Genomic DNA, 21450 nt, shown 5'->3' on the forward strand with positions numbered 1-21450 from the left:
CTGAAAAACCTGTGGCCCTCCCCTAGAATAAAAGTTAATACTACTACAAATATAATATCAATAAAAAATGAAAACAGATAAAATAGATAAAAACTAGATAAAAATACAAACAGTAATTTGGGTGTGACAGTATAAAAATTAAAAATTATGACATGGGAAAGCTATCTAAGTCGGCATAACCTTCCTTAATAAAATTACTATAATTATGTTTAAAAGCCTTAATGCTAGTGCTAGTTCTAATATATATAGGCAAAGAGTTCCAACATTTAGTGGCTGAAACAAGAAAAGTTCTTCCACCTTCCGTTTCACGGTTATACCGAGGACAGCGTAAAGTAATATCACCATAGCGCGAGGTTCTGGTGGACATGTCATTGACACTTACAAGTCTGTTCCTTAAATACTCTGGGCATTGTCCATTTAGGCATTTGTAAATTAAGCATAGCTTATTAACAGTGATTTCATCATAAAAGGGCAACCAGTCTAGTCTCTTAAATAAACTTACAGTACGTTCATCTCTTGTTTTAACGCCTAGGATAACACGGGCAGCCCTTTTCTGGAGACGAAAAATTCTTCTTATGTTACTTTTAGATGTTGAACTCCAGACTGCTCCGCCGTACAGAAATATAGGCTTAATAGTTGCATTGTAGAAGAGTATGCGCTCGTTTAGAGGAAGATAATGTCTGATTGACCTAAGAACACCTAAACGCTTTGCTAGTTTCTTACATAAGTGATCGACATGTTCATTGAAACTTAGGTCTTGATCAACATGGACTCCAAGAAGCTTGTGGCTTGTGGTATTGTCTAAGGCTTCCCCGCTGCTGGTACAGACTTTCATCTCGTCGACACCGGTACTACCGATCTTAGTGCGTAGCCTACTCCCAGTTACAAACATAGACTTCGTCTTCTCGATATTTAGTTTGAAACGGTTATTTCTAGTCCAGTCCTCAAGCTCACGGGTGCTCTCACAGAGCCTGGAGCATAGACCAGAAGTATCAGTGTATGGCGAGGATGAGCTCATAGTTGTATCATCCGCAAAGATGTCGACTGTGGTTGGTTGTGACACTCCCTCGGAAAGATCGTTTATGAATACCAGGAAGAGTAGTGGAGAGAGTACGGATCCCTGTGGTACACCATGTGTGAGAGCCTGGGACGAAGACTGATTACTGTGCACTACCGCGGATGACCGTGCGCTGCCTGCGATTTTGAAGGAACGAGCGCATAAGGGCAAGGCTGCATTCATCCAGACCATAGATACGCAGCTTTTCAAACAGGATGTCGTGGTTAACAAGATCGAAAGCCTTTTGAAAGTCAGCCAGAACCAAGCCGTTAATGCGGTTGTCATCGAGATTGAACAGCATACGGTCGATGATGTTGATTAGAGCTGTCTCCGTTGAGTGGTGTTTCCTGAAGGCGGATTGCAGTTGATATAGAAGGTTGTTTTCCCTGAGAAAGGCATACAGAGAGTTGTGCAAGTGCCTTTCAAAGATTTTTGAGAGGACGGGAAGAACCGAAATCGGTCTGTAGTTATTCTTGTCAGTCTTACTATTTCCTTTATGTAAGGGCATCACCTTGGCCTCTTTCCAAGCAGTTGGAAATGTTCCACTAGCAATGCAAGTGTTTATAAGTTTGGCAAGTGATGGTGCTATTGCAGGCGCTGCAATCTTCAGTAACCGAGCACTCACACCGTCCACGCCAGTTGCTTTACCTGACGGAATAGCCTCTATCAACCGGAGGGTCTGACTTGGGGTTGTAGGAGGAAATGCTAACTTAGAAACAGGAACTTTGCGATCATTGACAAAAGCTCGCAGCATTGTTGGAGCAAACTGCCCCACAGTTTTGTCAGCGAGTTTCTCCGCTAAACTCTTGAAGTGCTTATTTAATACCTCGGCTATTTCAGTTTCATCACGTATTTGAATGGACCCGTTCTCCTCTAAATAAGGCACACCCCCAGGGTTTTTCTGGCCAGATAGATCCTTGAGCACGGACCAGATCTTTTTTGAGTCTCCACGGTTTTCTCTGAAAGATTCATAGAAGAAGTTTTTCTTGCCTGTTCTAATAGCCTCCGTGACTTTGTTTTTTGTGCGCTTCAAAGCTAACCAATCATCGTGGGAGTTAGAGCGTTTGGCTTTTTTGAGTAGACGGTCGCGTTCTTTCATCAATTTTAGAATTCCGGGTGATAACCATTTTGGCTTTGTATCGTACCTGACACGTTTTTGTTTCAGCGGCACGTTTGCATTTACTGCTTCGTTGAAGAGACAATACCAAGCGTTTACAATGTCATCAATTTCATCAAAGAGAAAGGCAATATCCCATGGGGTCTCCTCGAGTGTTTTAATAAACTTTGCATGGTCCAGTGATTTGAGATTTCGATAGGTGATATACTTGTGTTCCTTTGTATTGTCTGGAGAACAATGTTTGTACAAGCGAACAGCCAGAACTGGAAGGTGATCTGAAATGCAAATTTCAGAACATTTGATGTTTACAATCCGTTCAGGTTTATTGCTCCATATGTGATCCAGACAAGAATTACTGATGGGGCGTGTAACAAAAGACACAACTTGGACAAATTTAGAATCTTTCAAATCCTTGGCCAGGCGATGTCTATTAAAATCTTTTTTGGAATGATCCAAATTAAAGTCTCCTGTCAAGATTGTTTCCATATTCAACAGATAAGCACGCTCGATGTTATCGGCGAGTTTACGGTCATAGTCAGCCTTGACGCTCGGGGGACGATAAACCCCGGCCATGAGAAGAGGTTTTTTGGATTTAAACGGAAAGACTTCCAGCCAAAGGACTTCTAGATCAGGCTCCTCCAGGTCGGTACGATGCTTGATGTTAAGATCGGTGTTTGTATAAATTGCGATACCACCGCCCTTGCCAGTTTGTCGGTCCTTTCGATGTAAATCGAAGCCAGGAATATTATATAGTTGCTCTGGTGTATTACTTGAAAAAAACGTTTCGGTAATCACCAAAATGTCAAGGTTTTTCCGATTTTCCGGGCTTAGCAGGCGCATTTTGATCTCTTCGAACTTGGTCTTTGTTAGGTAGTTGACATTCCATTGTCCAAAACGAAGGCCTTTAGCGGGAAGTTTAAACGTGTCCACATTTTCCGTAATCGTAGTTGGCGGGCCTGGGTTTGCTGAAACATCTCCGCAGGCAAGTAAACACATAGAGATGTTCAGCTCCGCAATAAGAGCTAACTTAAGGTACTTGAGTAGAGCTCTCAGTTTCTTGGTTTTTGGAACCTAACCCAGTCTACTTCGTGACGAGACCAAACTACGGATGCGAAGGAGACCGTGACTTGTAACCGTTCACGTACCCACTCTACTGAGTTCAGCAGCCATCTCTTTTTAAGGCGCGTTGCATTCTGGTCAGTTTAAGGATTGCACCCAGTCCCCTGTTGCGCCGTATAAATAACCTGCGATTTCTACCACTACCATGTACCAGGCGTGAAAATTGTCTGCAGAATAAAACCGCTGGCTCGCTTCGCTCGCCCAGCGGCTCGCTTCGCTCGCCAACTCGCGCCTTCGGCGTTCCAGCAGTTCAATATTCACGTTGCCCCCAAATAGAGAGCCTGCTCGCAGGCTAAATAATTGTACATTTAGGGCCTGATTACATGAGCCGAGCTGGCCCGGCTAGCCGGGCTGGCTCGGTTTGCCGAGATCTCGGCACGTCTGTTAAACGCAACAAAAATTAACTTCGCGATTACATGACAACCGGGCCAGCCCGGTTAGCCGAGATCTCGGTATCGCGATGCCGGGATCTCGGCTAGCCGGGCTGAAAATTTTCCATGTAATCGCGTTAACCGGGCCAGCCCGGCTAAGCGGGCCAGCATTAATTTTCTCTTCCGAGCACAATATCCGACGAAAAAATCAATGCTACTCCTAGAGGTAACGTAACCCATCCAGCTGCATAAGTGCAAAAAATTAACCACCAAATTGCCGGAAAAAGGTGATTAAGGGCCTCTTCACATGAGCCCGATTTACGAGCTGTCTCAGTTACCAGGACGGATTTTGACCTCTGTTCATATGGAAAATTTTAGCCCGGTTGACGGGGATAAAATTCAAGAAACGAAGGCAAAATGGTGACACATAAAGTTGCATCTTTCGCGACTATCGCAGCTTTATTGACCCTTGTAACTTTATTAATAAAGCTAATTCGCATATTTCTGAAGTGAAAATAGATACAAGGCAAAATTAAACCATTTGGACCACCCAATTACGAAAGGGAAGCTATTTTCTCAAAAAAAGTTGCGTCCCGGCGACCGGGCTGGAGCGTTCATATGGGAAAATATTCTTCCCGGTTGTCGAGATCTCGGTTGCAGAAACCGAGATATCGGTAACCGGGCTGGCCCACCTTCTCATATGAACACATCCAAAATTTTACAAGAAAATAGGAGTGAGCCGAGATCTCGGTAACTGGGCCAGCCCGGTCAACCGGGATCATATGAAGAGGCCCTAAGATCATTCGTGCTCTGATCATTCATGCTATAACCGGGCTGAAAGTCATATCGGCAAACCGGGCCAGCCCGGCTAACCGGGCTCATGAAATACCGGGCTGAAAGTCAATTCGGCAAACCGAGCCAGCCCGGCTAACCGGGCCAGCCTGGCTCATGTAATCAGGCCCTTAAAACTTCGCTGTGCTGAAATAAAAATGCTTTAAGTAGCAGCGAACATATATTTATCAGCTGTAGATGCCGTCCCTTTATTTCAGCTCACAAAAAAAACCCAAGGAATTGACCGACAAGAGCTGTTTCACGACAGATACAGTAGGATCGTGTCGCGTTTGTAAACCGATTCCAACACCTCTGGAGTACAGTATGGGGCCCAGTTCTCGGCCACTTGAGATACAAACTTGTATTTCTTTCCTCAGAATAACCAACGAAACTTAAAATTTCTTCCAGAGCTAGCTTCATCATTCAGCATTTTTGTGTAAAGCTATCGACCGGTCAATAATTAATTTGCCCTAGCAATAATAAAAATAAAAGCTCCGTTTGTGGGCCCAGTTCTAAGCCACCCGGACCCGAAGTGAATTAAGACCAAAATATACAACGGTTCAACAAAAAGTTAACTTAAGCAGAAAGCTGAATTAATCTACGTTCCACATGCCAAAAATTAGCTCCTTTGGTAGGGGCTCACGGACAAAATACGAATTTAACTACATCCGTGAATTTTAAGGAGCCGTAAACAAACAAGTTTTCGAAAAAAACAAATTAACCTACCTTCGCATAAACTCGACGTGTGAGCGTTCTATAGCGAATTGAAAGATCAAACTCAAGATACTTAGAGCACAAAAATCAGTCTATCGTTTGAAGAAATAACTTTTTCTTTTAATTCAACTGTGGCGTGAAAAAACGCGTTGAACACAAAGTGGCCGAGAACTGGACCCGGCCGAGAACTGGGCCCCATACTGTACTGTTTGGTAAATTAAACTTTTCCCGAAACGCATTGGAAGAACTGCCAAAACATCTTCTCGAAACCAAATTACGCATTGTCGCACAGTCTATCTGTTCTGCCTTCAGAGAATTACACTTGAAATTTGTCAGGGCTTCAGCTAACGTAGAAGAGAACTCGTCCTCGCAGTAAACACGCCGCTTCTAAGCCGTTACCACCAGCTTCTGACCGGAAGTCTCGTTGAAATACGACAGCCAATCAGTCCACACCGCTTCATTAAGTATTGTTTCTGGACCAATCAGAAGAAAAACCAGAATCCGGTTTTTTTACATACGATCCGACAAGTAAATGTATCGTGCCCTCCTTCCCCGGAGTGATAAGTATGCTTGCTTGCTTGATGGGCCGCAGTTAGGCATAAATAGATTGTGCTAGGCAACTTTTGAGCAACATTTGGCGTTTTGAGCAACTTTTTGTAGTACCAGCAACCTAGGGCAACTTTTGCCTTCCTTGGCATACTTTCAGCAACAAATTCGGATATAAAACCGATCCAATAGGAAATACAATAAAATGACAATGAAATAACACTTGCTTTACGACCACGAAATCTAGACAGCGGCTATCTATCTAACGGGCGCTTAAACCCAGCGGTTATTCGCTGCAACATAGAGCCTGCCGCCGGCCATCTTGGACCATTTTGGTATTAACTGAAGTGCGAGTCACTTATGGCATCGCAATCAGATGAAATTTCAGACGAGGAAAATGGACATAATTTAGACATTGACCACATTGAGGTTGCCATAGACGCTGTGGCAACTCTTAGTAAACCTGCAAGTGCTTCAATTTTCTAAAAATCGCAAAATTCACTCTAGAGAGCAAGCACCTTTTCTAAATTTTGGTGGCAACTTTTTTGATATTTGAGCAACTTAAGAGCAACTTTTGGGTATATTGTGAAGCAACTTTTCCTGAATTTATTAGCCGCTGTTCGCAAGCGCGAAACGGAGGAGTTATGTTTCACCCCCCCCCCCCCCCCCTCCCAAAAAAAACAAAAAAAAAAAACCGGCAGTGGAGAAAAAGCTAGAAAAGTAGAAACCGTAGCTCACTAACTGCTGTCAGTGAAAGGACACATCAGTAAGATCTGACGAAGGTGTAATCGAAGGATAGTTAATCTAGGGTACAGGAATAAGAAATTTAATCGCCACCGTGGAATAACCGCTAATCGCTGGTTGTTTCAATTGGCTGGGCAGCTGATTTTAAAATCATTATGTTCACGTTGTAGTTAGAACAAAAATGTTGAACTCTTTATGAAATTTAAACGCAGTAAGTTAACTAATCTTGACTAGATAGATCAACTTTTTTTATCTTTTTTTCCCAAAAAAGTATTCGCTGTGGTGCCTTTAATATATCCTTGTTTTTCGTTTTGCAAACAGAACGTCAGGAACCAGACATTAACGTCAACTTCAAGACATTACTTGACAAATGGAATTCGTAATGATGTAAAACAAAACAAACAGTAATTTTCCCTAAAAATTAGAATGAAGAGCAGCTGTAAGGCATTGCAACTGGACTTCTCTGTGTGGAATATTTCGTATTTCCTCCCAGTTAAGTGGTTACGTTCCAACATTACAAGACAAGTAAAAGTTGCCATCTTCAGGTAATTTCAACTACAGTTCTCTTTTTTTGAATAAGAGTTTAATTTCAATTTATATAGGAAAACTAGACCGACAAAACCGTTTAAAACAAATGCAAGGCTGGTCAAACAGCTAGCCCTGATGAAGCTAGATTGGAGTCAGTTGTCTTATCGAAATAATCAGATGGAATAAAGGGGTTGCGAATAAGGTATCAGCCTTACATAATTTCTTTTGAAGTTTCATTTTAATCCTAATCTTTGCAAGGATTCCGGCAACTATTTGATGCTGTTTGTTCAATTAGCCCTTCGTTGCATAGCAGAAGTGTAAACTTTATCCAAACATTCAATATATAACGCATTTTCAACATTTTTAATTTATCTACCGCGCACAATACCGTCGCAACCGAATTTTTTCCACACTCAATCAAGAGAAACTTTGAAAACGAGCAAATAAAAATTCAAAAGGAGAAAGAACTGAGGTTTGCCAGTTCAACACATTCGCCCCTTTTAAGTCGAAATGGCTGATCATGACATACCTCAATACACAAAGGAAGAACCACTCCTTTCGCCCTTTAAAGCATTCAAATTTTGTTTTTGCGAGATTGAAGGTGGCAAGTTATGAGTCTGTAAAAATGCTTCACTGTTAGACAAGCGGTGAGCTAGTTATACAATGAATGTGGGCATTCTGTCGATTCATAACAGCGTTTAGCATTAGTTTAGTACCTGTTAAAATTCAACATGGTTTTGCTCAAAACAAGCTGTGATATAACGGAACAAAATGTGAAAATGGTACTTTTGGAAAATAAAATTAAACAAAAGGAAGACTTTCGAGTAAAGGGCTAATTAAAGGGAACACAAGAAACAGATGTTGAAATTTTAAAACCTAGAGCGAGCTAGTCAATACTTTAAATTTGAATAATAAGATCGCGAATAAGGTCATTCTGACAAATTAAGCATTTTCACCTCTCATATGCACCTTCCGGTATTTGCGAAATATAAATTCAAACAATGCTTTATGCTTGCAAAGCCTGCAGTAAAACAAGAAACACTGACCTTCGCCAAAGAGTAGGAAGAAGAAAATCGAAAAGGCGCACATTTAAATTTTTGTTCCGAAAAGGACACCAACGAAAGTCCTCGGTAATTTTTTAAAACCATTCCTTAGATATGCGAAAACAAAAAATTAATCACTAGCTGGCCAGGCTCATGACTGCGACACAATAAAATGAGCTAAAATGAAACTCAAGAAATTAACACCGATAGAAACAACAACACCGGTACCTGCTCTTTCACAAAAACTAAATATATTTTCTAAGGTTCATTCCAACAGCTTAATCTTAACTCGAGAAACTGTTTGTAGCACAGACTACATCTTTTCTTTGTCCGAACATATTTTTTTAAGTATTCAGCCTCATCGCACTCTCTCAAAGCCGTACAGCTGGTACAGGCAAAGGGAAAGTGTTTCTTTCTTGCTTTCTTTTAACGATTTGCAAACCAGGCTACTTACAGCAGCTATTAACTGCGGATAGTTCTGAATTTATAATCATTGCATTCAGAAAAGACTCGACAATTAAGAAAGTCGTTCTAGGCCGGAAAGGAAATAGACGCAAAACGGAGTATAATTTGCGGTTGGAAGGCATGTGTTGTTTATAGTGACAGCCAGAATTTATGCTAGTTGCATGTTCCCTAACATTATTGGTCTAGCAAAATGTGGGTTTAAAACATAAGTGTTTATTGACAAAGAGACTGCGACAACAGATGTCTAACACTTAATGGATGCTAATTTACCCCACAAAACAATGATCGCACCGGCGGGGGGTGGCCGAAAAAACAAAACAAAAAAAAAAAAAAAAAACAATAAAAAACCAATAAGTTTTCTCAAGAATTCGGACTTTTTTCAATTTTATTTTTGGCTCCAAATGAAATATTGAATTATCGAATTATTGTAAAAGAAAAACAATGCATTTTGTATAAAGACTGCAGGCGCGAAAAAATCTCGCGATTAACTCGAGTAGGTCGCTTGTTTATTTAAACAGATGTTAAACAAATTCTCCAAATTCACAACATTTGTCGTAAAAGATGACAAAAAAAGTGTGGAAATTACGTGTTGTGAAAATCGCAAAATTAAGTTGTCAGCTTTTTCCTCAGATCCTACGCACGAGCAAATCAACGGTTGAGAAAGAAAGAGGAAGTTCTTGAGGTTTGCGTTTCACCGCCTTGCTATCAATTTGTCGCCGCTTTGCTTTCTTGCACCACATGAAATATACTGTTCGTAGCTTGGAATTAGAAGTTAAAAGGCTGTAATCTAATGCAATCTTCAACAAAAGCGTGGGCGCTTTTCCCGTGAAGTAGTTTGTCGTGAATTTTCAACGTCATTATATTGCAATGGCTGAAATTCAATCCATCTCTAATGGACAATTTTACAAAACGTCCGGTACAAAAGCAATCATTTTTTAAACTCTCCAAACATTTTCAAAATCCTACAAGACATGCAGATCAAGGTTTTTTTTAAAAGACATCGTCCGAGGTGCTTATAATTCTTTCTCTCTGTGGCCCAATTCTTGTACGTATGCCATGTATAACGTCACAAACAAAACAAACATGCCAACAAAACATCATAAATCAGACATGAACGTCCAAGGCATTGACTGACAAGTTAATTTATATGTAAAATGGAACGCATATGGTAAACTTCCCTAAACTTACTAAACTTACACTATTGCATAATGACCGGCAGCCGAACAAGATCTCAAAAACACTAAATTACCGGCAGTACGATCACGACGATGTTTTTTAATTCTTGTAAATCAAAAGAATTTAGCCAATCTAAAGTATGTCGATTCAAACGAAGAGCCTACTCTAGCTTCTTTTTATTCGAAGTGATTTATCATCCTCCGAAGATACTCCGAATGCACTCCGAAGATATTCCGAAGATTTTTCGAAAATTGTCCGAACTCCGAATATACTCTGAGTGATGGTTCTCCGACGATTGCAGAAAGAAAATCCAAAGATCCCCGAAGAACACTCGAACCTGAAGGTGAAAGAAGAACACCCGAGGGATGCCGAAGAAAGTCGGGCACTTGAGAAGATTAGCGAAGGCTTTCAAGGATTCGTCTGAACATTTTGTTCGTGGGAACATTATTTCCTTTAGCTTCACTAAAAAGGAAGGGTTGGAGGATTCGGGAATGGTGACGTGCCATGAATTCGAAGTTTCGGATGCATAACATTTTTTTTATGGCGTTCCGTTGTTAAGTTTTTATTCACAATGAAAGAAAAGCAGTCATCACTAGTCTTTGGGTGCTCTTTGGCAGTAAGAGATCCGATTGACTTAGGTGAACTTTAGCCGGACTTAGCTGTCTCGCCCTGCTCCTAACATGCGTAAGTCAACCAAGCGTGGTATTTATCTGAGCCGCGAGAAACTGTTACGAGTCTAGGAAAGGTAAGAGGAACAGTGCTGACTGTTTGGAGAAGTCAGGGAGGTGAACATTGCAAGCATTAGCCCGTCGATCACTCGTGATCACTTAAAAAACAAAATCTTCACAATGCCTTAGTTCTATTTTTTTCGGGTCATCATCGGCAGTCCTCAGTAGTTCTCAATAGTCTTTGATTCTTCCTTGGGAATCTTCGGTTGATTTGGGCAAATAAAGAATAAAATTAATTTGGTTGAATTCGTCTCTAATATTTTCGCTCAGTATTTTGGCAAACTTGCTGCACATACACCGAATTAATTTTGGAAGCTTCTGTAAACAATTTCAGGCGGAAAAAGTAGACCATCAAGTACCTTTTTAAACCGCGCTTAATTCTCTTCGCGAAGTGAAAGTTCTTTCCGGAGCGTCGGAGTTTGTTTTGAAATTTGTCAATTAAACAGCCGAATTCTGCCAGACGTCTTTCTCTCTCACATCCTTTACTGTTGTCCTTTTTATATAAGGCCTTCGCCGCCCTTTGTTTTCAAAAATGTTCTTCAGAGATGCAATATTATAGCGACAAAAGAAGCCTCGAGAATGGATTTCGGGAGCCCAAGAACTCAAAAGCTCCCGCTCCCATCGCTTCGCAATTTGACACGCAAGTGTTGACAACGTGTTGACATCTTGCTGTCAACGCTTCAAGCGTAAGCCGATCATATTTTTGCGTTTTGAGAGCAACGCTTAATTCAAACGCTGTGGCTTTGCCGGTAGTCCCAATTTTTTTCGCTACTCGCCTCATTCTCGTCCCCATAGCCCTTTTGTGTCTCTTAGCCGGCTGGGCCTTGGCACGAGAAAAGGAAGGGCTCTGGGGACACAGGATTTCCAGTCCTTGATTCTAAGACTTCCGGTTTTCGTGTATGCAGCCATGACGTTTCAGAAAAATGTATCAGAGAGTCGTTACGTTTTCGACCTCCGTTTAGGAATTCTTTGTTCCAAACAGCCAATCAAAAAAACGCGAATTAATTCGAAAATCCTATGTCCCCAGAGCTCTTCGTTTTCTCGTGCTAAGCCGGCTAAGAGAAACGAAATGGCTATGGGGACAAGAATGTTATCGCCTCGCTCCGCATCGTCCCCTTTTTCGAGCGGTCATTCATTTTCTGCACTGCTCGTAGTCTAACCGCACGTGGTAAGGAATTCCAAAGGGTAATAGCGCTATATCGTGCGTTGTCCAGAGGCCGATTTATAACCTGGGATTTTGAAACTGTTCTTCTTTCTCGTGTTACGGACATGCACAACAGGACGTGTTACAAAGCGATCACACAAATAATTGGGCGCTAGTCCCTTGACACATTTAAACCCAAGAATACCTACCGTAAACGTCAGATAATTAACTACTCACGGGGAGCCAGCTTAACTCCTTGAGATCTGGTATTATATGGTCGAACGGCATGCTTTGCGAGCGTTTGTTTTGACTTTCATTCTGTCGCTAAAGGAAAACGTTTGAAAATCGAAAAGATTTGGGGCATTTTGCGGTCTAAAATAATATTGACTGGAAGAAACAAGTATAAAATGTTTGCGTATGGGGCCATTTAGATAAGCACTACTGTTTTTGAAATTGTGACCTCGTGCCGTGGGGTTGCAAGTAAGGCTGTAACAAAGATGCGCGAAATTTCCTAAAAAGGCCCAGTCCACTCGCCTGATGACATTTAGCGATGCCGTCATGACGTACTTCATAACTTAAAAAGCAGTAAAGATAGAAGTTACTGTTGCTCGCGCTTCTCCCTTGCCTTTCGATTTTTCCGTCACTTCGATCGTACTCTGATAAACATGTTCAGCTTGGAATAAGAACGAAAAACAATAATGGTTTACTCTTATAAGATTTAAACTAAACGCAGAAAGGTGCATTAAACTCAATATTTTAAAATAACGAGCGCTAGCCTGCGTTTGGTCGAAAGATCAGATATAATACTGGAAACCGAATTTTTAAGAGCATTATATTGAATGAATTTCAGGCCATATGTTATGAACGACAAAAAAAATCCAGTCTAAAAGTAATCATTTTAAACTCTCTCGTGCCATATTTCGAAAATTGACTAGATAGATCAAGGTTTTTTTGCTAGGAAAGCATCGGCTGAGGTGCCTTTTTTATTGGAACTTTTGAAACCAGACATGATCGTCCACAAAAAACCAAAAAAATTCCCAAACCAGTTGTTCCCAATAATTGTAAAAGAAAAACTATGCATTTTATAGCAAATTTATATGTAATATAAATGCCAATTTACATGTAATATAAATTAAAGTTAATGTGACAACCATGAAAGGAGTTCAGAGAAGTCATAAGATCACTCTATTCAAATACACAGATCTGTCACGCAATATGCTGCAAGACTATCATTCTTGCGTTACATTCAAAGGTCAAACTCACTTCTGAGTGTGATGCGCTATTGCTGGCCAATCACATCGCCCCTTTTCTATTATGTCAATCAAGGCCATGCGGTTTTATCTAGACTTGAGTAGTTTTACTTCAAATTCTCTGAGCTCCCTAAAAGAGTTTTCACAATAATTCCCACCCACCCAACCCTCTTTGGTTCTCTTTTAGCTTAGTATTTGTAAAAATGTAGGCAATGTTTTAGTTCTACGCACATATCCGGCTATGTTAAGGGTGTTTATTATATTACTATTATTATTTTTAAACGTTAGCCATAGCTGATGGACTAAAGAAGCAAGCCCGCATTTATAGACATTATTCTAATAATTATTATTTCCATTTTGTATGCTTACTTACGGTTAGAGCTGATGGACTTAAGCAGCATGCCTGCTTACAGAAACATTGTTTTTTATATTGTTATCATTTTGTATGCTAGCTCAGGCTTAGAGCTGTTGGACTTGAGCAATGTGTCTGCTTTTGAGATATTGATATACATGTAACCGTTAGCTTTAGTGTCGAGCTGGCATGTATCAACTCGACCATTCTGTTATTCGATCGATTGTCTGGACAACAAAACGTGCATTGAAATAGTTGTGCACCTTGCCTTCTTAAAGTTCTCTAATTAATTTCCTGGCGTTGTCCGTAGATGTCAATGCACAACCTCGTTCCCAGCGTCTCTCATCTTCCCACCCCCAATGCACTGAATCCTTTTTCTTCGGAAATATTTTATTCACTTTAGTTCAGAAAAAAATTAAAGTATTTTTGGGGAGCCAATTTACATTGTTTTCGCCCACTTGAAAGTTATAGAAAAGTGGTTGAAACATTCAGGCGTAAATGGGTTAAAACATTTCGTTGAAAATTTTAGGCTAGCCATTAGAACTAACTAAACGTTTGGGTCAAAAGCATTATCAGAGCATTAGCTTCATCACATCTGTAACAGCTTTGTTTCAAAGTCTTACACTGGATCCACCATGCGCAAACTCTCAAGCTATGGAAAATCCTTATTTTCTGGTCGCCCTCGCCAATTTCCCACCCACTTCAAAATGATTACAACTGAATCAAACTGAGGGGTCAGGCAGAATTTTCGAGAAAATTCGAACATCATTATCGCAATTTGCGAGAGGAAACGAAAGCAGACAAGATATGGTATGCGGTATGAGAAATTTAGACTTCTGAACCACAAAGTTTGGTATATTTCCAATACTTTTCTGATGATGTAATTAGTTTTGAACATAACTTTGAGATTTGTCGGCTTATTTTCAATTTTTTCTCTGGCTTATTGCCCGAATTCTGAGCATTTTGCCCGAAAAATTTCGGCACTGGGGGGGCTGCAGCCCCCCTCGCCCCCCCGCCTCGTACGCCTATGCCTGCCGCCGGCCATCTTGGACCATTTTGGTATTAACTGAAGTGCGAGTCACTTATGGCATCGCAATCAGATGAAATTTCAGACGAGGAAAATGGACATAATTTCAGTAGACATTGACCACATTGAGGTTGCCATAGACGCTGTGGCAACTCTTAGTAAACCTGCAAGTGCTTCAATTTTCTAAAAATCGCAAAATTCACTCTAGAGAGCAAGCAACTTTTCTAAATTTTGGTGGCAACTTTTTTGATATTTGAGCAACTTAGAGCAACTTTTGGGTATATTGTGAAGCAACTTTTCCTGAATTTATTAGCACAATCTATTCATGCCTAGCCGCTGTTCGCAAGCGCGAAACGGAGGAATTATGTTTCACCCCCCCCCCCCCCCCCAAAAAAAAAAAAAAAAAAAAAAAAAAAAAACCGGCAGTGGAGAAAAAGCTAGAAAAGTAGAAACCGTAGCTCACTAACTGCTGTCAGTGAAATGGCACATCAGTAAGATCTGACGAAGGTGTAATCGAAGGATAGTTAATCGAGGGTACAGGAATAAGAAATTTAATCGCCACCGTGGAATAACCGCTAATCGCGGGTTGTTTCAATTGGCTGGGCAGCTGATTTTAAAATCATTATGTTCACGTTGTAGTTAGAACAAAAATGTTGAACTCTTTATGAAATTTAAACGCAGTAAGTTAACTAATCTTGACTAGATAGATCAACTTTTTTTATCTTTTTTGCCCAAAAAAGTATTCGCTGTGGCGCCTTTAATATATCCTTGTTTTTCGTTTTGCAAACAAAACGTCAGGAACCAGACATTAACGTCAACTTCAAGACATTACTTGACAAATGGAATTCGTAATGATGTAAAACAAAACAAACAAGAATTTTCCCTAAAAATTAGAATGAAGAGCAGCTGTAAGGCATTGCAACTGGACTTCTCTGTGTGGAATATTTCGTATTTCCTCCCAGTTAAGTGGTTACGTTCCAACATTACAAGACAAGGAAAAGTTGCCATCTTCAGGTAAATTCAACTATAGTTCTCTTTTTTTGAATAAGAGTTTAATTTCAATTTATATAGGAAAACTAGACCGACAAAACCGTTTAAAACAAATGCAAGGCTGGTCAAACAGCTAGCCCTGATGAAGCTAGATTGGAGTCAGTTGTCTTATCGAAATAATCAGATGGAATAAAGGGGTTGCGAATAAGGTATCAGCCTTACATAATTTCTTTTGAAGTTTCATTTTTAATCCTAATCTTTGCAAGGATTCCGGCAACAATTTCAGTGATGCTGTTTGTTCAATTAGCCCTTCGTTGCATAGCAGGAGTGTAAACTTTATCCAAACATTCAATAGATAACGCATTTTCAACATTTTTAATTTATCTACCGCGCACAATACCGTCGCAACCGAATTTTTTCCACACTCAATCAAGAGAAACTTTGAAAACGAGCAAATAAAAATTCAAAAGGAGAAAGAACTGAGGTTTGCCAGTTCAACACATTCGCCCCTTTTAAGTCGAAATGGCTGATCATGACATACCTCAATACACAAAGGAAGAACCACTCCTTTCGCCCTTTAAAGCATTCAAATTTTGTTTTTGCGAGATTGAAGGTGGCAAGTTATGAGTCTGTAAAAATGCTTCACTGTTAGACAAGCGGTGAGCTAGTTATACAATGAATGTGGGCATTCTGTCGATTCATAACAGCGTTTAGCATTAGTTTAGTACCTGTTAAAATTCAACATGGTTTTGCTCAAAACAACCTGTGATATAACGGAACAAAATGTGAAAATGGTACTTTTGGAAAATAAAATTAAACAAAAGGAAGACTTTCGAGTAAAGGGCTAATTAAAGGGAACACAAGAAACAGATGTTGAAATTTTAAAACCTAGAGCGAGCTAGTCAACACTTTAAATTTGAATAATAAGATCGCGAATAAGGTCATTCTGACAAATTAAGTATTTTCACCTATAAAATGCACCTTCCGGTATTTGCGAAATATAAATTCAAACAATGCTTTATGCTTGCGAAGCCTGCAGTAAAACAAGAAACACTGACCTTCGCCAAAGAGTAAAAAGAAGAAAATCGTCTCGAATTAGATGGCTGATTGCTCCATAGTTAACAGTATCTTAAAGGCGCACGTTCAAATTTTTGCTCCGAAAAGGACACCAACGAAAGTCCTCGGTAATTTTTAAAAACCATTCCTTAGATATGCGAAAACAAAAAAAATAATCACCAGCTTGCCAGGCTCATGACTGCCACGAAATAAAATGAGCTAAAATGAAACTCAAGAAATTAACACCGATAGAAACAACAAAACCGGTACCTGCTCTTTCACGAAATCTACTTATAATTTTCTAAGGTTCATTCCAACAGCATAATCTTAACTCGAGAAACTGTTTGTAGCACAGACTACACCTTTTTTTGTCCGAACATATTTTTTTAAGTATTCAGCCTCATCGCACTCTCCCATAGCTGTACAGCTGGTACAGGCAAAGGGAAAGTGTTTTCTTTCTTGTTTTCTTGTAACGATTTCCAAACCAGGCTACTTACAGCAGCTATTAACTGCGGATAGTTCTGAATTTATACTGAAACATTGCATTCAGAAAAGACTCGACAATTAAGGAAGTCGTTCTAGGCCGGAAAGGAAATAGACGCAAGGCGGAGTATAATTTGCGGTTCGAAGGCATGTGTTGATTATAGTGACAGCCAGAATTTATGCTAGTTGCATGTTCCCTAACATTATTGGTCTAGCAAAATGTGGGTTAAAAAAACTTAAGTGTTTACTGACAAAGAGACTGCGACAACAGATGTCTAAAACTTTATGGATGCTAATTTACAATGATGGCACCGGCCGAAAAAAACAAACAAAAAAAACAAACAATAAAAACCAATAAGTTTTCTCAAGAATTCGGACTTTTTCAATTTTATTTTTGGCTCCAAATGAAATATAGAATTATCGAATTATTGTAAAAGAAAAGCAATGCATTTTGTATAAAGAATTCAGGCGCGAAAAAATGTCGCGATTAACTCGAGTAGGTCGCTTATTTATTTAAACATATGTTAAAAAAAATCTCCAAATCCACGACATTTAACGTACAAGATGACAAAAAAGTGCGGAAATTACGTGTTGTGAAAATCGCAAAATTAAGTTGTCAGCTTTTTCCTCAGATCCTTCGCACGAGCAAATCAACGGTTGAGAAAGAAAGAGGAAGTTCTTGAGGTTTGCGTTTCACCGCCTTGCTATCAATTTGTCGCCGCTTTGCTTTCTTGCACCACATGAAATATACTGTTCGTAGCTTGGAATTAGAAGTTTAAAAGGCTATAATCTAATGCAATCTTAAACAATAGCGTGGGCGCTTTTCCCGTGAAGTAGTTTGTCGTGAATTTTCAACGTCATTATATTGCAATGGCTGAAATTCAATCCATCTCTAATGGACAATTTTACAAAACGTCCGGTACAAAAGCAATCATTTTTTAAACTCTCCAAACATTTTCAAAATCCTACAAGACATGCAGATCAAGGTTCTTTTTAAAGACATCGTCCGAGGTGCTTATAATTCTTTCTCTCTGTGGCCCAATTCTTGTACGTATGCCATGTATAACTTCACGAACAAAACAAACATGCCAACAAAACATCATAAATCAGACATGAACGTCCAAGGCATTGACTGACAAGTTAATTTATATGTTAAATGGAACGCATACGGTAAACTTCCTTGAACTCAGTAAACGTACACTGTTGCATAATGACCGGCAGCCGAACAAGATCTCAAAAACACTAAATTACCGGCAGTACGATCACGACGATGTTTTTTAATTCTTGTAAATCAAACGAATTTTGCCAATCTAAAGTATGATACGTCGATTCAAACGAAGAGCCTACTCTAGCTTTTTTTTATTCGAAGTGATTGATCATCCTCCGAAGATACTCCGAATGCACTCCGAAGATATTCCGGAGATTTTTCGAAAATTGTCCGAACTCCGAATATACTCTGAGTGATGGTTCTCCGACGATTGCAGAAAGACAATACGAAGATCCCCGAAGAACTCTCGAACCTGAAGGTGAAAGAAGAACACCCGAGGGATGCCGAAGAAGGCTGGACATTTGAGAAGATTAGGGAAGGCTTTCAAGGATTTGTCTGAACCTTTTGTTCGTGGGAACATTATTCCCTTTAGCTTCACTAAAAAGGAAGGGTTGGAGGATTCGGGAATGGTGACGTGCCATGAATTCGAAGTTTCGGATGCATAACATTTTTTTATGTCACTCCGTTGTTAAGTTTTTATTCACAATTAAAGAAAAGCAGTCATCACTAGTCTTTGGGTGCACTTTGGCAGTAAGAGATCCGATTGTCTTAGGTGAAGTTTAGCTGGACTTAGCTGTCTCGCCCTGCTCCTAACAGGCGTAAGTCAACCAAGCGTGATATTTATCTGAGCCGCGAGAAACTGGCACGAGTCTCGGAAAGGTAAGAGGAACAGTGCTCACTGTATGGAGCAGTCAGGGAGGTGAACATTGCAAGCATTAGCCCGTCGATCACTCGTGATCACTTAACAAACAAAATCTTCACAATGCCTTAGTTCTATTTTTTTCGGGTCATCATCGGCAGTCCTCAGTAGTCCTCAGTAGTCTTTGATTCTTCCTTGGGAATCTTCGGTTGATTTGGGCAAATAAAGAATAAAATTAATTTGGTTGAATTCGTCTCTAACATTTTCGCTCAGTATTTTGGCAAACTTGCTGCACATACACTGAATTAATTTTGAAAGCTTCTGTAAACAATTTCAGGCGGAAAAAGTCGACCATCGAGTACTTTTTTAAACCGCGCTGTGTTCTCTTCGCGAAGTGAAAGTTCTTCCCGGAGCGTCGGAGTTTGTTTTGAAATTTGTCAATTAAACAGCCGAATTCTGCCAGACGTCTTTCTCTCTCACATCCTTTACTGTTGTCCTTTTTATATAAGGCCTTCGCCGCCCTTTGTTTTCAAAAATTTTCTTCAGAGATGCAATATTATAGCGACAAAAGAAGCCTCGAGAACGGATTTCGGGAGCCCAAGAACTCAAAAGCTTCCGCTCCCATCGCTTCGCAATTTGACACGCAAGTGTTGACAACGTGTTGACATCTTGCTGTCAACGCTCCAAGCGTAGGCCAATCATATTTTTGCGTTTTGAGAGCAACGCTTAATTCAAACGCTGTGGCTTTGCCGGTAGTCCCATTTTTTTTTTCGCTTCTCGCCTCATTCTCGTCCCCATAGCCCTTTCGTTTCTCTTAGCCGGCTGGGCCTTGGCAAGAGAAAACGAAGGGCTCTGGGGGACACAGGATTTCCAGTCCTAGATTCTAGGACTTCCGGTCTTCATGTATGCAGTCATGACGTTTCAAAAGAATGTATGAGAGAGTAGTTACGTTTTCGACTTTCGTTAAGGAATTCTTTGTTCCAAAACAGCCAATCAAAAAAATGCGAATTAATTCAAGAATACTATGTCCCCAGAGCCCTTCGTTTTCTCGTGCCAAACCGGCTAAGAGAAACGAAAGGGCTATGGGGACGAGAATGTTCTCGCCTCGCCCCGCATCGTCCCATTTTCTGGACTGCTCGTAGTCTAACCGCACGTGGTAAGGAATTCCAAAGGGTAATAGCGCTATATCGTGCGTTGTTCAGAGGCCGATTTATAACCTGGGATATTGAAACTGTTCTTCTTTCTCGTGTTACAGTCATGCACAACAGAACGTGTTACAAAGCGATCACACAAATAATTGGGCGCTAGTCCCTTGACACATTTAAACCCAAGAATACCTACCGTAAACGTCAGATAATTAACTACTCACGGGGAGCCAGCCTAACTCCTTAAGATCTGGTGTTATATGGTCGAACGGCACGCTTTGCGAGCGTTTGTTTTGACTTTGATTCTGTCGCTTAAGGAAAACGTTTGAAAATCGAAAAGATTTGGGGCATTTTGCGGTCTAAAATAATATTGACTGGAAGAAACAAGTATAAAATGTTTGCGTATGGGGCCATTTAGATAAGCACTACAGTGGAACCCCGCTTTACGGACACCCCGGTATTACGGACAGTTTCGTTGGTCCCGACGAAAACCTCATACATTTTCTCTAAAATAAACCCACTTTATACGGACACTCGTGTATACGGACAACGGACACTTTTCCGTGTCCCCAGTGACAAACTCTTATACATTGTCAACCCCACTTTACGGACACTGTTTATCTGTGCACGGTCAATGTTCATTGTCACAATCATTTGCTAACTTCACCCTGGTAAAATAATGAAAGAATTCGTTAAAACGATTTTAATTTATAACAAAGAGTAGCTTAATAGCGTCAGTGGCTTGCAAAGGTTTTGTCGAGTCTTCCGTCTGCCTGCTTGGGCCGCAATCTAAAAGCTTCCGTGCAAAGTAAAGTTATCGACTTTTTCAAATGAGTTCAGTTGTAGAGTTTAAGAACGTTTATGGTCAAAGTTTCAATACAAAGGAAACTTTATAGAAAACTTTCTGTTGCTGTTGAAATGCGTTTTATTTCTTGTACGTATATAGTAAAGTTGCGACATTTTTAAATAATTCCACTGTTGCGGAGTTTATTAAAGTTTAGTTCGAGTGTCTGACTAGATCGTAAGATTTTCGTTCACAGTTTGCATGTGTCACAGTTAAAGTACAATTAAACAACGTTTTGTTGCCGCAGAAACTTTTGCCTTCGTCTTTGTGTCGATAAAACATGTATTTGTGACTTTTTTCTGAAACCCCGCTTAATACGGACACCCCGATAATACGGACAATTTGGCTTGTCCCCTTGGTGTCCGTATTAACGGGGTTCCACTGTACTGTTTTTGAAATTGTGACCTCGTGCCGTGGGGTTGCAAGTAAGGCTGTAACAAAGATGCGCGAAATTTCCTAAAAGGCCCAGTCCACTCGCCTGATGACATTTAGCGATGCCGTCATGACGTATTTCATTACTTAAAAAGCAGTCACTGGATGAAAAAACAGATTTGACATCAGACAAATGCAGTCCAAATGTGGTTCAAATATGATATTTGTCACATTTGTCGGTATTTGATTTGAAGACAAATATGACATTTGTCCCAAAGATAAATAGGATAATTGTGCATTTGCTTCTGGGTGTAAATGTGGACAAATGTGGTGTAAATCTAAGTTAAATATCATGATTTGTCCTGCTCAAAACACAGACAAATGCGTTAAAGATAATATTTGTCAGGACAAATTAAGGACAAATGCAGAGCAACTATTATC

The 21450-nt window shown here is 40.1% G+C and overlaps 3 protein-coding genes across 3 annotated transcripts in view; 2 read left to right on the forward strand and 1 right to left on the reverse strand.

Moving 5' to 3' along the window:
* Positions 1–21450, forward strand: part of LOC144658498 (flavin reductase (NADPH)-like) — a 136262-nt gene that overhangs the window by 22310 nt on the left and 92502 nt on the right. The gene's annotated exons all lie outside the window — the stretch shown is intronic.
* LOC144658478 (uncharacterized) overlaps positions 1–21450 on the reverse strand; it is a 199856-nt gene that overhangs the window by 13803 nt on the left and 164603 nt on the right. The gene's annotated exons all lie outside the window — the stretch shown is intronic.
* LOC144656588 (uncharacterized) overlaps positions 15131–21450 on the forward strand; it is a 507005-nt gene continuing 500685 nt past the window's right edge. The window contains exon 1 of the mRNA XM_078516809.1: positions 15131–15226. The gene's annotated coding sequence lies outside the window, so the exon portion shown is untranslated. The remainder of the gene's footprint in view (positions 15227–21450) is intronic.

The sequence above is a fragment of the Oculina patagonica genome, chromosome 6 (genome assembly GCF_052425735.1).
Source record: "Oculina patagonica isolate OP01 chromosome 6, crgOcupat, whole genome shotgun sequence".
NCBI classification, from domain to species: domain Eukaryota; kingdom Metazoa; phylum Cnidaria; class Anthozoa; order Scleractinia; family Oculinidae; genus Oculina; species Oculina patagonica.